At 47.8% G+C, this 10,696-nt stretch overlaps 2 protein-coding genes across 2 annotated transcripts in view; one reads left to right on the forward strand and one right to left on the reverse strand.

Annotated features, from left to right (window-relative positions):
* The window catches only part of LOC119394172 (bifunctional purine biosynthesis protein ATIC), a 44,667-nt gene that overhangs the window by 33,694 nt on the left and 277 nt on the right, over positions 1 to 10,696 (reverse strand). The window lies entirely within an intron of this gene.
* The window catches only part of LOC119394175 (bifunctional purine biosynthesis protein ATIC), a gene marked incomplete at its 3' end in the record, with an annotated part of 164,844 nt that continues 159,887 nt past the window's right edge, over positions 5,740 to 10,696 (forward strand). Inside the window, 1 exon segment of the mRNA XM_049415674.1 lies at positions 5,740 to 5,744.

Below are 10,696 nucleotides of genomic sequence, written 5' to 3' on the forward strand. Positions count from 1 at the left end.
TCTCCTTTCTTGGACACGTCATTTTCGAACAATTCAAGGGCGATGCTGTCGCTTTGGCTGCTGTCAGGACTGTCTTGCACCATAAGTTGGCAATTCGCAAGTCCAGGGCGGTATCGCTTTCAGTGGCTTCTTCGACACCAATGAAGAGAGAAGTAGCTCGCGTTCTCGATCCTTGAGTTAGGTTGCTGAGAGTACCCTGAATGGTCCATCCAAAAAGGGTTTCTGCCGCCGTTATCTGAGGGGAAACCCGTGTTATGTCTGGTTGCCACGTCCCAGTAGATGTCCGATCCTATTAATACACTGATCTCGTCCTCCCTGAATGTTGTCGCTTCTGGACGTGCATCAGCCGGGAGCATACCTTGCCGTGTCATCATGGTGACGAGCTCGCCGTCCGCTGGTGGACTTGTCACTGGGCTAATTTCTGGTATTGCCAGAGCTTCTATTGTGGTCTGGTTACTGCTATTTTGGCTCCGAAGCGTCACGGCAACGCGCTCACAAGTCAGAGTCGCGGGACGTTGCGTTTTTCCGAAAGTGGACAAGGTAGGACGCTGAGTGCCTCGAACGGGACAATTCAAGGCACGAGCGATGCCCTGTTTAACGAAAGGGCGTTGACTTCCTGTGTCGAGCAGGAATCGAACCGGCACTGTCTTTTCTGGCGCGATAGCCCATGCCCTGCCAGTCTGCAGCAGCACGGGCGTGAGACCAGCGCCGCTAGTTGACACTGAAGTTGCTCGAGATGGGGTTGTGGCAGACCCTGATGCGCGATCTTTTGGTGCCGAGGCGTTGGCGGTACGCTGTGACCGGTTCCTGACGTTGTTGATGTCGCATAGCGAAGTCAAATGCCGTCCAGCGCATTGGTGGCACTGCAAGGATCTGGAGGTTCGGCAATCGTTGGCAAAGTGGTTGCGTTTGGCGCAGCGGAAGCACAGCTTGTCCACCTGAAGTCTCCTTCGTTTCTCTTCCGGAGTGAGGCGTTCGAAGCACTCCTGAATAGTGTGTTCGGGCGAGTTGCACAGCAGGCAGGGGCGCGAGTAGGGGGGTCGAACTTCGGCTGATAAAGCCGCAGCGGATGGCAGGGGTGGTTGTGGTGGCCGGAATTCTCGCTGCGGATGCCACCGGCTCGTTGAGGATGTCGCTTCCTCGAGACCGCTTTCCTCCTGTATTTCTATCTGAACTCGAATGAAGTTCATGAGGTCTTTCACTTGTTGTGACTAGATTCCTTGAGATGCATCAGCGTTTTCCGCTAGTAGGGCTTCCTTTTGCCGCTGACGATACAGGATGCTGAGGTCCGAAGGCAACGCCTTCAAGAGGATGTGCCGCAGAACCTTGCAATACTCTCCTGGAGACACTCCGAGACCTTCCAGTGCATTGATGTGGAATGCTGTCTCGTCATAGAGATTCCTTAGTTTGGTCACGTCGGCTGAGCTTCGAACCGGCGCGACAGACAGCAAATTGTCTAGATGATCGTCGATTAGCATGTCGCGACGGCCGAAACGGTTGGACAAGATCTGAAGGGCTACGTCGTAGTTAGCTTCGGCGAGACAAATACCTTGGATGGCTGCCTTGGCTGCCCCAGTCAGGTATGTCAATAGGTATTTGAATTTGTCGATTTTTGGAATCCAGTCATTGTCATGAATGCTGACTCGGTATTGGTCCCAAAATCCTTTCCATTCGCGCCGCTCACCGGCAAAACTTGGGATGTGCAGCTTGGGCAAGGCGATGCGAGATGGCGGCGTTGGAGTTGAGAGGCTGGGCGAAGGTGAATTAGCGACCTGCGTCGATGTCGAGGCGACAGGCTCACTGGTAGGACTTGCGGTAACAGGGACAGATGAGGGTGGCGTCGGGGGCCGCGGCTCGGTTGCGCGGTGAACTCTCGTTTTTGCATAGCTGACTTTCTCCTCGTACTCGTAGGCGGTAGTCAGGTCGGCTTCCAACTCATCATCGTGAAGGGCGGCCTGGATTTCGCTGTCGAAATGGATGAGCTGGGCGTTCTTTACCACGATTAGGTCGAGGATCTCCTGGAGCCTGCCAGCCGGGGTGGTAGAATCTGCGAGCGGGGCGTCGAGTGTTGATAGGGCTTTCGTGATGGTGGTTCGCGCGAAACCGCGCTTAAGTGCGTAGTTGGTCCATGGTGGAAAATCGAGGACCAGACGACCGGGCGGGTTTCGGCACCAGAACGAATGAAACGAATAGAAGAGAAAAACAGAACCCGGCCGTCTGGCTGTATCGAAGGGTTAGAACCAACTGAGCGTGCCAGCGCCCGTGTCAGTTGTTGTTGTTGTTGTTGACTTCTCATGGCACATACCCAATGGAGGGGATCGGCCGAGTAGATGGTGAATTCGTCCTATATTTTCTGCATGTTGCGATTCCTTGTTACGCTATTTGTTTTTAACTATTGAATTAAAGTGCCAATTATGAGTAATGAAAAATTTAATGCCCATGGAATTTGGCAAGAGATTCTTTTAGTAGCAATGACGTATTCCTGAACAGCAAGGAAAACATCCCTGTGGCTGTACCCCAGGGTAGTGGACCCAAAAGAAAGAAGGATGGGTTCTGATAATTCCAGGCCCAGTTTTCGAAGACGTGGTACTAGTATTCGTTTCCTGAAAGTGTTGAACCGGTGACATGGTATGAAAAAGTGACTAATCGTTTCTTCCTGATTACAGAAGAGGCACAGAGAGGAGTTCACTAAACCTGATCGATGGAAGTAAAAATTCAGGGAAGTAACGCGGCAAGGAATTTTCGTTATGGCAACTTCCAACAACCTTGAATTAGCTAAATCGCTGTGCCAAGGGAATAGAAGGTGCTTGTACTCCGGAGAAGCTGTCAGTGCCGAGTCTAATAAGCTTTTTCTAATTGTAAGTGTGCGGAAACGCGCCGTCGTGATGTGAGCTGTTGGCGGGAAAACAAATTATCGGTGCGGTCAGCGACGCCTTTGCAAGACTGTCCGCCATTTCATTGCGAAACAAACCCTTGTGGCCAGGTACCCAAATTAAATGAATACATTGTAGATGCGCGGGGGCCAGTATTTTAAAGAGCTTTGTTATAGCTGTGTCACCGGATGTGGAAAGCGAAGAGCACACAGACAACGAATCGGTCATTACTACCGCTACTGGAATTGAAGTACTTAACATACGTAAAGTCAGAATTATTGCCATAAATTCAGCAAGGAAAACGGGTTGCTCGTGAGCCTCGCCCCTTCGTTCTCTTTTATTTGTAACAGTCCTACCTGGACAAGGGGGCCGCCGTTCGGCTCGACGAGTCCAATCGCCGAGCACAGAACGGAGACCGCTGAGGGGCTACCGTTTGGTGCAGCAACTTTAGTCGCCGCGCGCAAAGCAGACGTACCCACGAAATGTCGCCCGAGTCGCCGAGCACAGAACGGAAACGACCAGCACGGGCCTTGTGGGCGGGGCCCAACAAGGCGACTGGAATACTCGCGCGCATGCAAAGCACAGGTAAGCAACGCAGACCTTGCCCGTGATCACCACGGTGAAGCAACAAACGTCGCAATCACCCAGACCGGCTCGGGCTGTTGGTTCCGCAAACACAAGTGACAGGCACGCTAGGCCAAGTCGGGATACCTTAAACAGAGCCATCATTAAAAGGTAATGGTAACTGTACAAAACGTTTGTTTTAGCGAATGCGGCCTCTCCAGGGAGCGAAGCGGTTTTCGAGCTGTCTGTCGTCTCAATGCAAAGCAAGCGGCGAGATACCGGTGTCTGTCGAGATATCGCGCACGACACCGCCCGCATGATCAAAGCTCGCAGTCACTTTCAAGTGACGAAGAAGGAATCGTTTGCGGGCAGAAACGTATGTAACACACAATTTGGGCAAGCCCCACTACTCACCACTTCTCTCTAAGTGGTTATGTAAGAAAAAGTGAAGATAGAAGCACCGACCCGTAACTCTAACCTGTCGTTGACACCTTAACAGGTCGGCGCGGGGATGGGGAACTCCACTAAATGTGAAGGGAGCACACGGATGGCAAGGGAAGGAACGAGTTTATTCCGAATCGGCAACATTATGAGGGATTAGTTCCCTCTCCTAGGTGACGTCAAGGAACCCTTGGGACCCTGGCGGCATCCCCGGCTTGCCGAACTGCTTGGAGTTTGTCATCTGGATTCGAGCTGAGCAGCGTGGTCTACCACTGCTCTTGGAGTTTGTCATCTGGAGTCGAGCTGAGCAGCGTGGTCTACCACTGCTCTCCGTGTGTTTTGTTCCGCATGTTTGCTCGAGAGAAAGCCCAGATTATGATTCAGGTCCGCCTTCCTAATCTGTAATGGTCTTATCTTTGAAGCGAACCATCCCTCCTTTCTCGGTGACCACTCTTTACCCTCTTAGCCCACCAGCCCTCGACAGAGGATCTCTCATATGTGGGTCATTTCCGAAGTCGATTCGAGGTCAGGATTTGAGAAACATATCGATGCTGATCTGATCAATGAACAAAATGTCAGATAACGCTGCTGTTTGAAAGGAGGCTTTTACAAATGGGTTATTTTCGAAGGGGATCTGACGTCAGGATATCAGAAACGTGTCGACCCTCGAGAATGACGGAAATCTGGAAGCCGCTTCTGAAGTATATATATTTTGTGTTCCACGGTTCTATTTTAACGCATGGTTGCCGCATGGGGTGCCTCACGAAAGTGAAAAAATGTTTGCGACTGACGCTTGTGTAGCTGATGAACATATTACTAAAAAAAGAATGCGACTTAGAAGATCTTGTTGCTGGGCTAGTTGGTACATAACTTTGAGGGAAATTTTTTTCATTATTCATTTTCGGTAAAACGCCCTCTTTATCAAAATTTCAAGCTGGAGGGCGGGATGGGGGGGGGGGGGGGGCACCCTCCTGGCTACGGGCCTGCCTAGGATATATGTGCTTTGTGGGAAATGACGGCATGGTGCCGGACGAATTACAAACGTGCTTCGCCACAAGGTCTGGGTAAAGGTGTGCGAAGATTCGAAAATTTCGAATAATGAATCGAATACATCGTGCTATTCGATTCGGTGCTCAAATCAAAGTGCATATTCGAAATGCCGAATATTTTTCGAATAATCAGCAACGAAGAAAAATGCTCGAAGGAAGGAGACGTCGGAGAAGCGAGGGGTAACTTATCTTGTTTTTGTCGTCGAATTACCCCGATGCACGCAGCCAATGTACTTACGGGACTATCGAGGCTAGGTTGAACGCAGGATGAAGGCGTTTTTCCCCAGTGTCACCGATGCGACAGTGTCATGAATCCACCAGCTGATGTTAACTGATGAAAATCGCTTAGTAGTTACGTATCAGTTTTATTTAAGAGCTGTTTTATACTCTACTTACTTCTACATTTCAGCCTGCAGTTACAAAATATTTCGAAGGCTCTCCTTGCTGCTGTATACGAGTTTACTCAGTTTAAAGAAGTACCGACACGAATTTTAAAAATTTTCGGTTTGTTGCTTTAAATAAAAATACTGGCCTTGAGAAACCCAAAACAAGTATTGGGGTGCCTGGGAATGCATCAAATATATTTTTACTACCGCTGCCTTAAAAGGCACTTTCGGTTTCGATATCGAGGGGGTGGCTTCTCAGTGACGATATCATAGTGTGACGTCACGGGGACACAGCAACTCGCGACGTACTAGCGGCAAACTTGTCATCTGCTCGTGGGACACGTGAACAACGATGAGTGAATTGTAGTCCAGTGATCCCGACAGCGATTTCTGCATGTAGTACGAAGAGCTCGCAAACTCAGGGGAACTGTGTTGACTAGTCAAGATCAATGTCCATTGCAGTGTGATTGGCTTGCAGATGCTCAGCGACGAAAACTTTAAAATCAAAATAAAATATTTTATTCGTGTTGTCTGACTGTTGTGTGGAGAGCCTTGACACTGTATACCAAAGAAATGAAAAATGTCTCTTTTGCAATGTCTCAAAATCGTGTCAGTACTGCTTTAAATATATGTGGTATTTTTGTGCGTTAAAAGTAATCGTAATGTTCCTTTGTTAAAGCTTGTGAATATTTCTTTCAAATAAAATGTGTTGCGATTCTTGGTCTGTTTCGAAAATTGTTACCTTACCAGTCTAAGGCTGTTTTAAAAACGGTTGCCTTACTCTTCGAAAACTATTCGAGCAGTATTCGATTCGTATTCTATTAGGTGTCATCACTACATTCAATTCGTATCCGAATCGCTTCCAAAATTCACTATTCGCACACCCCTACTCCTGGGCAACCTATGAGGTAAAATTGCAAAAGCGTGCAAAATTTTTGGGGGAGTAATTAAGAAATGGGCTTCTCCCGATAAACACTGCTATTGTCGAGAATACAGCTTTCAAATACTCTTAATATTTTTATTTATTTATTTATTTATTTATTTAGCTATTTAGTTATTTAATTTTTGTAAGTGACGCGTGCTCACGGGAACCGTCGCCAGTAACGTTAGGCGAGTCGGTAGCTTGGATTACGAGAGGAACGCAGCGCAAAACAAGAAAAAGAAAAACGACATGAACTTTTTGGAGTAAAAAAAAAGGCGACAATCCCTCCATCTTGCGCCCGGGGTAGGCATGGGCGGCCGATATGACTGCTCAGTACTCACTGCTGCACACTTCCTGCGATGATTATCGCCACGCTGTCAATCGCGGCGAGCGAGATCTCGAAGAATCCAACCAGGTCCCCGCCTGCGCAACAATACAAACTGTTAGCAAATCTGAATAAAATCAGAGCTCTTTAAAAAAAAAACCTTTCTTTTACAAAACATGGAAATTTACTGCAAACATGCAAGACTAATGCATGGTACGCGTGGCTTACTTAAATCTTAAATGCCCCTTTTCGATTCCTTTAAGTATTTAATGCCATAAAGTTTTTAATAGCATAATGTGTAATCAAGTATCGTTTCTCTAACGGAGTGACTGTTCGCAATCGGAGAGAGCTTCTCTTAGCAACGTAATTCTCCGTCATTTTTTTTTTACATCACGAGTGGGAGTAGTAACAATCACTTAACAAATAAGCGAAGCTTTGAGACTAAAATTAGTTCATTAGTAATCACTGAAATATCTGATGCTGTCTTGGTTACGTGTAACAGGTTAAAATTGTTTAAAAAAAAGAATTTCAGCACGCCATCCTGAAATTTAACATGGGAGGTCTCGCCTGCGGTTTCTAACCTTGGGACTTCTTTATGCATATTTAGCTGTATTGTATTCTCTTATTTTGTCACTAATAAAGGTTGATTGATTGATCGAAATAAATTTGATATCGCAGACAATGGAAGGCCAAGCACAGATGCGACGTAACGTCGTTTACACCGAAAAAGTGAAACTTTTTAAATACATCGGCTATTAGCTGACTGAGCTACAGCTATTCAAAGCGAATGTCATAACCACAACGAAAACTGAATCAATGCTATTCAAATGCTTGGTACTAATTATTATTGCTTCCTCAAACTCAGAAACATGTGTCAACAGTGAATAAGAGTACCGATTTCAAGAGAAGGCAAGCGCTACAATGGGTGGCAGAAAGTTAGGTGGGCAGACGAGATAGCCATTCAGAGATTAAGAAGTCTGTGGGGACAACGTGTCCGCAGCCAATCACAGGACCGGGTTAATTGGAGAAGCATAGGAGGGGCCTTTGCCATTCAGTGGGCGTGGTCTAACTGACAATGAAGCTCAGAAGAGTACGATTTTAAGCAGTAAGTTACGGACGAATTAATTTTGAATGTTGGTAGCAATTAGAAGTAGTAGTGTGCAATGTAACTTACTGCGGTGGAACCAGTTGGAAACATGCGCGGCAAAAGCGAACACCAGGGCCGCGCTAAACCCCTTGCCTGCGTTCTTCACGCTCTTGAACCAGTTGTATATCTCTTCTTCCTGCATTGATTGATAAAAAACGTGTTTGTTGCATAAAGCCGTACCGAGATCACACACTTCTGATCTATGAAATTCACCTCACGGCGTTCTGGCGCATGCCTTGCGCAATTGAGAATAACTATTGACATGAATAAGCACGAAAAAAAAAACGTATGGCAGCTCCAGTACTCTGAAACCTGAGGAAGCGCGTAGCACGTGCACCCAGCGATTCCCGTTCGTCGGGTTCCAATGCTTCGTTTACCAAGGCATCGATGACGTCAGTGACTGAGGTGAGCATGTAGGGTTTCCCCGTCACGAGTAGAATCTCGTTTAATTAAGGAGATTCGAAAAGTCGGTATGCGAAATGCGTGCTACTTTTTGCTGTGCGTTATTAGAGAGTTTTAGTGCCGGGGACCCCAAGCCACCTCCGTATGCATGATCTTGCGTTCCTTTGTACTCCCAGCCGCATCCACGGAGAATACAAAAGAACGGAAGGGCTTACGTACGCAAGCCGCTTTGGGGCCACGGCACTAAAACTCTCTATTGACTTCCTGCCTGTAACGGCGGTTCAGATACGTGTCGTCTGCAGCGAGTTCTGTCAGGGGCTAGAAAGGTAGCATATACAGTGACTCTATCAGGGGCTAAAGTCCCTGAAACTTCGTAAAGTAGCGACATACGTGCATAAAAGCGCGCCTCCTCTCTTTTCTCCCTCCTCTGCCCTCTCCGAGGCTGACGCCGCGTCGGCATTGGCCAACTGCCGTCACGTGAGACCGCGCGCAGCGTTCGTTTGTTTACAGTCGCTCGCGACTGCCATCTTCGCTCTCGAAGCGCGGGTTCGCTGGTTCTCAGCGCATGTGTTTTATGGATACGCGCTTTCCATTCCGCGCGCGTTGTGCTCTGAGATACCTTGCACACAAGACCGACGTCACTGTTGGTTGCCGTGGGCTTCTGCTGCGCTTTCGGATGCCGAAACAAATCAAGTGAAGGCAAAAAGCTGTTTATGATACCGTCCGGGAAGCGCAACGAGTTGCGAAGGAAGGCTTGGTTACACCGAATCGGAAGATAGAACTTTCGGCCGACGTTTTCGACGCGACTATGCGATGTAAGTTGCTATCCTCTCACTATAAGTACTCGTCGAGGTTCGCGCAAATCGCTGCGTGCTATAACGCCGTAGACACGTCCTCAGTTAATTGGGCAGTACGTCGTTTTTTCCTCACACGTTTTATTGCTGCTTCTGCGGGGTCTGTATTAAGTGTTTTTTTTTTTCGAAAATGTGATTGCGAAACTTCAGAGATTCGGCGCAGTTCTTTTGAAGAAACAAAGTTACCGTGTAAAAGCTCACATTAGGTGTGGTACTCTCTGTTTTTGTTGCGTGCTCGTTTTTTTTTGTTTTTTTTTCCGAAGCAAATAGCTTTCTCTGGCTCTGACGCCGACAGATCCGCCGGTGGACTTGCGATAGAAGGTAGGTAGGCAAAGCGTGCGTGTCCAACCGAGTCGCAGGGTGCATTCATCGTTTAGGAACCTCACGTATACGTGTTATTTACCGCGAAGGTTTACGTGCGTTTCGTGTGGAGGTTTATATCCGCGAGTGGCTTTCCGCCGCGGTGGAGCAGAGGTTATGGTGCTCGGCTACTGACCCGACGGTCGCGGTCGACCGCGGCGGTCACATTTCGACGGAGGCGAATAGCTTGAAGCCAGTGTGCCGTGCGATTTCAGTGTTCCTTAAAGAACATCAGATGGTCAAAGTTTCCAGAGCCCTCCACTACGGCGTCTCTCATAATCATACCGTGGTAGTGGGACGTAAAACCCCAAATGATATTAATATCCGCGAGTGGAGCTCTCGCGAAGGAAACGTTTACGGTGGCAGGCTAGTTTATTCGTTCGCTTGCTCGTTCATTGATCAGCGAGTATAGTTCGTATGTCAAGTACGTCTACGAGGCACACTTGCGCACTATGGTTGGTGCGTCTAATCTCTTAACGAATCAACCAACGCTGTCTAAATGTATCGACTGGAAATGATGTACGCCTTCTGGCGCATTCTTCTTTCGATGAAGCTCCGAGCTGCTGCTTGCACTGACAGTCATTTTCTAAATAAATAATAGACGCCACTTTTAATACAGCCAACACCCATTGCCCATGTGTTTCTTCCACTCTAAAAAACTGTCCGCACCTTTAGTGGAGTCTTCTTGCCCCTCACCAATAACCGTCCTCTGGCTAGTTTGCGCTTCCTTTCTTGAAAACTCGGCGCTCGGCACTTTCCTATCAAGGATGCTTTTTATTAACACGCACGCCATTCGTGACCTGAAAGTACGGCTCGCCCGGCGATAATGCAAGGAAAGGCACGCGAGATTGATGGTTATTGTTTCGGGACAGAAAATACGCCCATAGCACGCCCTTTTTGTGAGGTTGCTAAACAGTAACAGAAAATAACGAGCGCAGAGATTTGGTGAAAAAGAAAAAACAACAAGTGAGCCAGATGCTGATATTGTTTTGTGGGAAAGAGATGCCCAAATACGCCCTTTTGTATTGTAGTGTGCAGTGCTACATGATACAGGCACGTATAGCGGCGGTTAACTATATTACCCAGCAGATAATTCGGAACGGCTACCTCCTAGTGCAGTACTGGCAGCCTCAGTGGTCTTGGTATGCGCGGCGAATTCGCCTCGCGAGGACGACGTTGTTCAACGTATAGGTTTCAGAAGGCTTCATGTAGAGCGGGACATTAACGTTTCAACATCACACATGTCCTTTACAAAGGTCTTTAACATCTCCTAAACGACATAAAATTAAAAAAAAAGGATACAAAGATCTAGATGGCTAGTTCGAATGCTTAAAGAGCGCCGCCTGGCAAGCGCGCGGCTCCCTTTGCGAGCG

This window comes from Rhipicephalus sanguineus, chromosome 5 (assembly GCF_013339695.2).
Source record: "Rhipicephalus sanguineus isolate Rsan-2018 chromosome 5, BIME_Rsan_1.4, whole genome shotgun sequence".
In the NCBI taxonomy this organism is placed as follows: domain Eukaryota; kingdom Metazoa; phylum Arthropoda; class Arachnida; order Ixodida; family Ixodidae; genus Rhipicephalus; species Rhipicephalus sanguineus.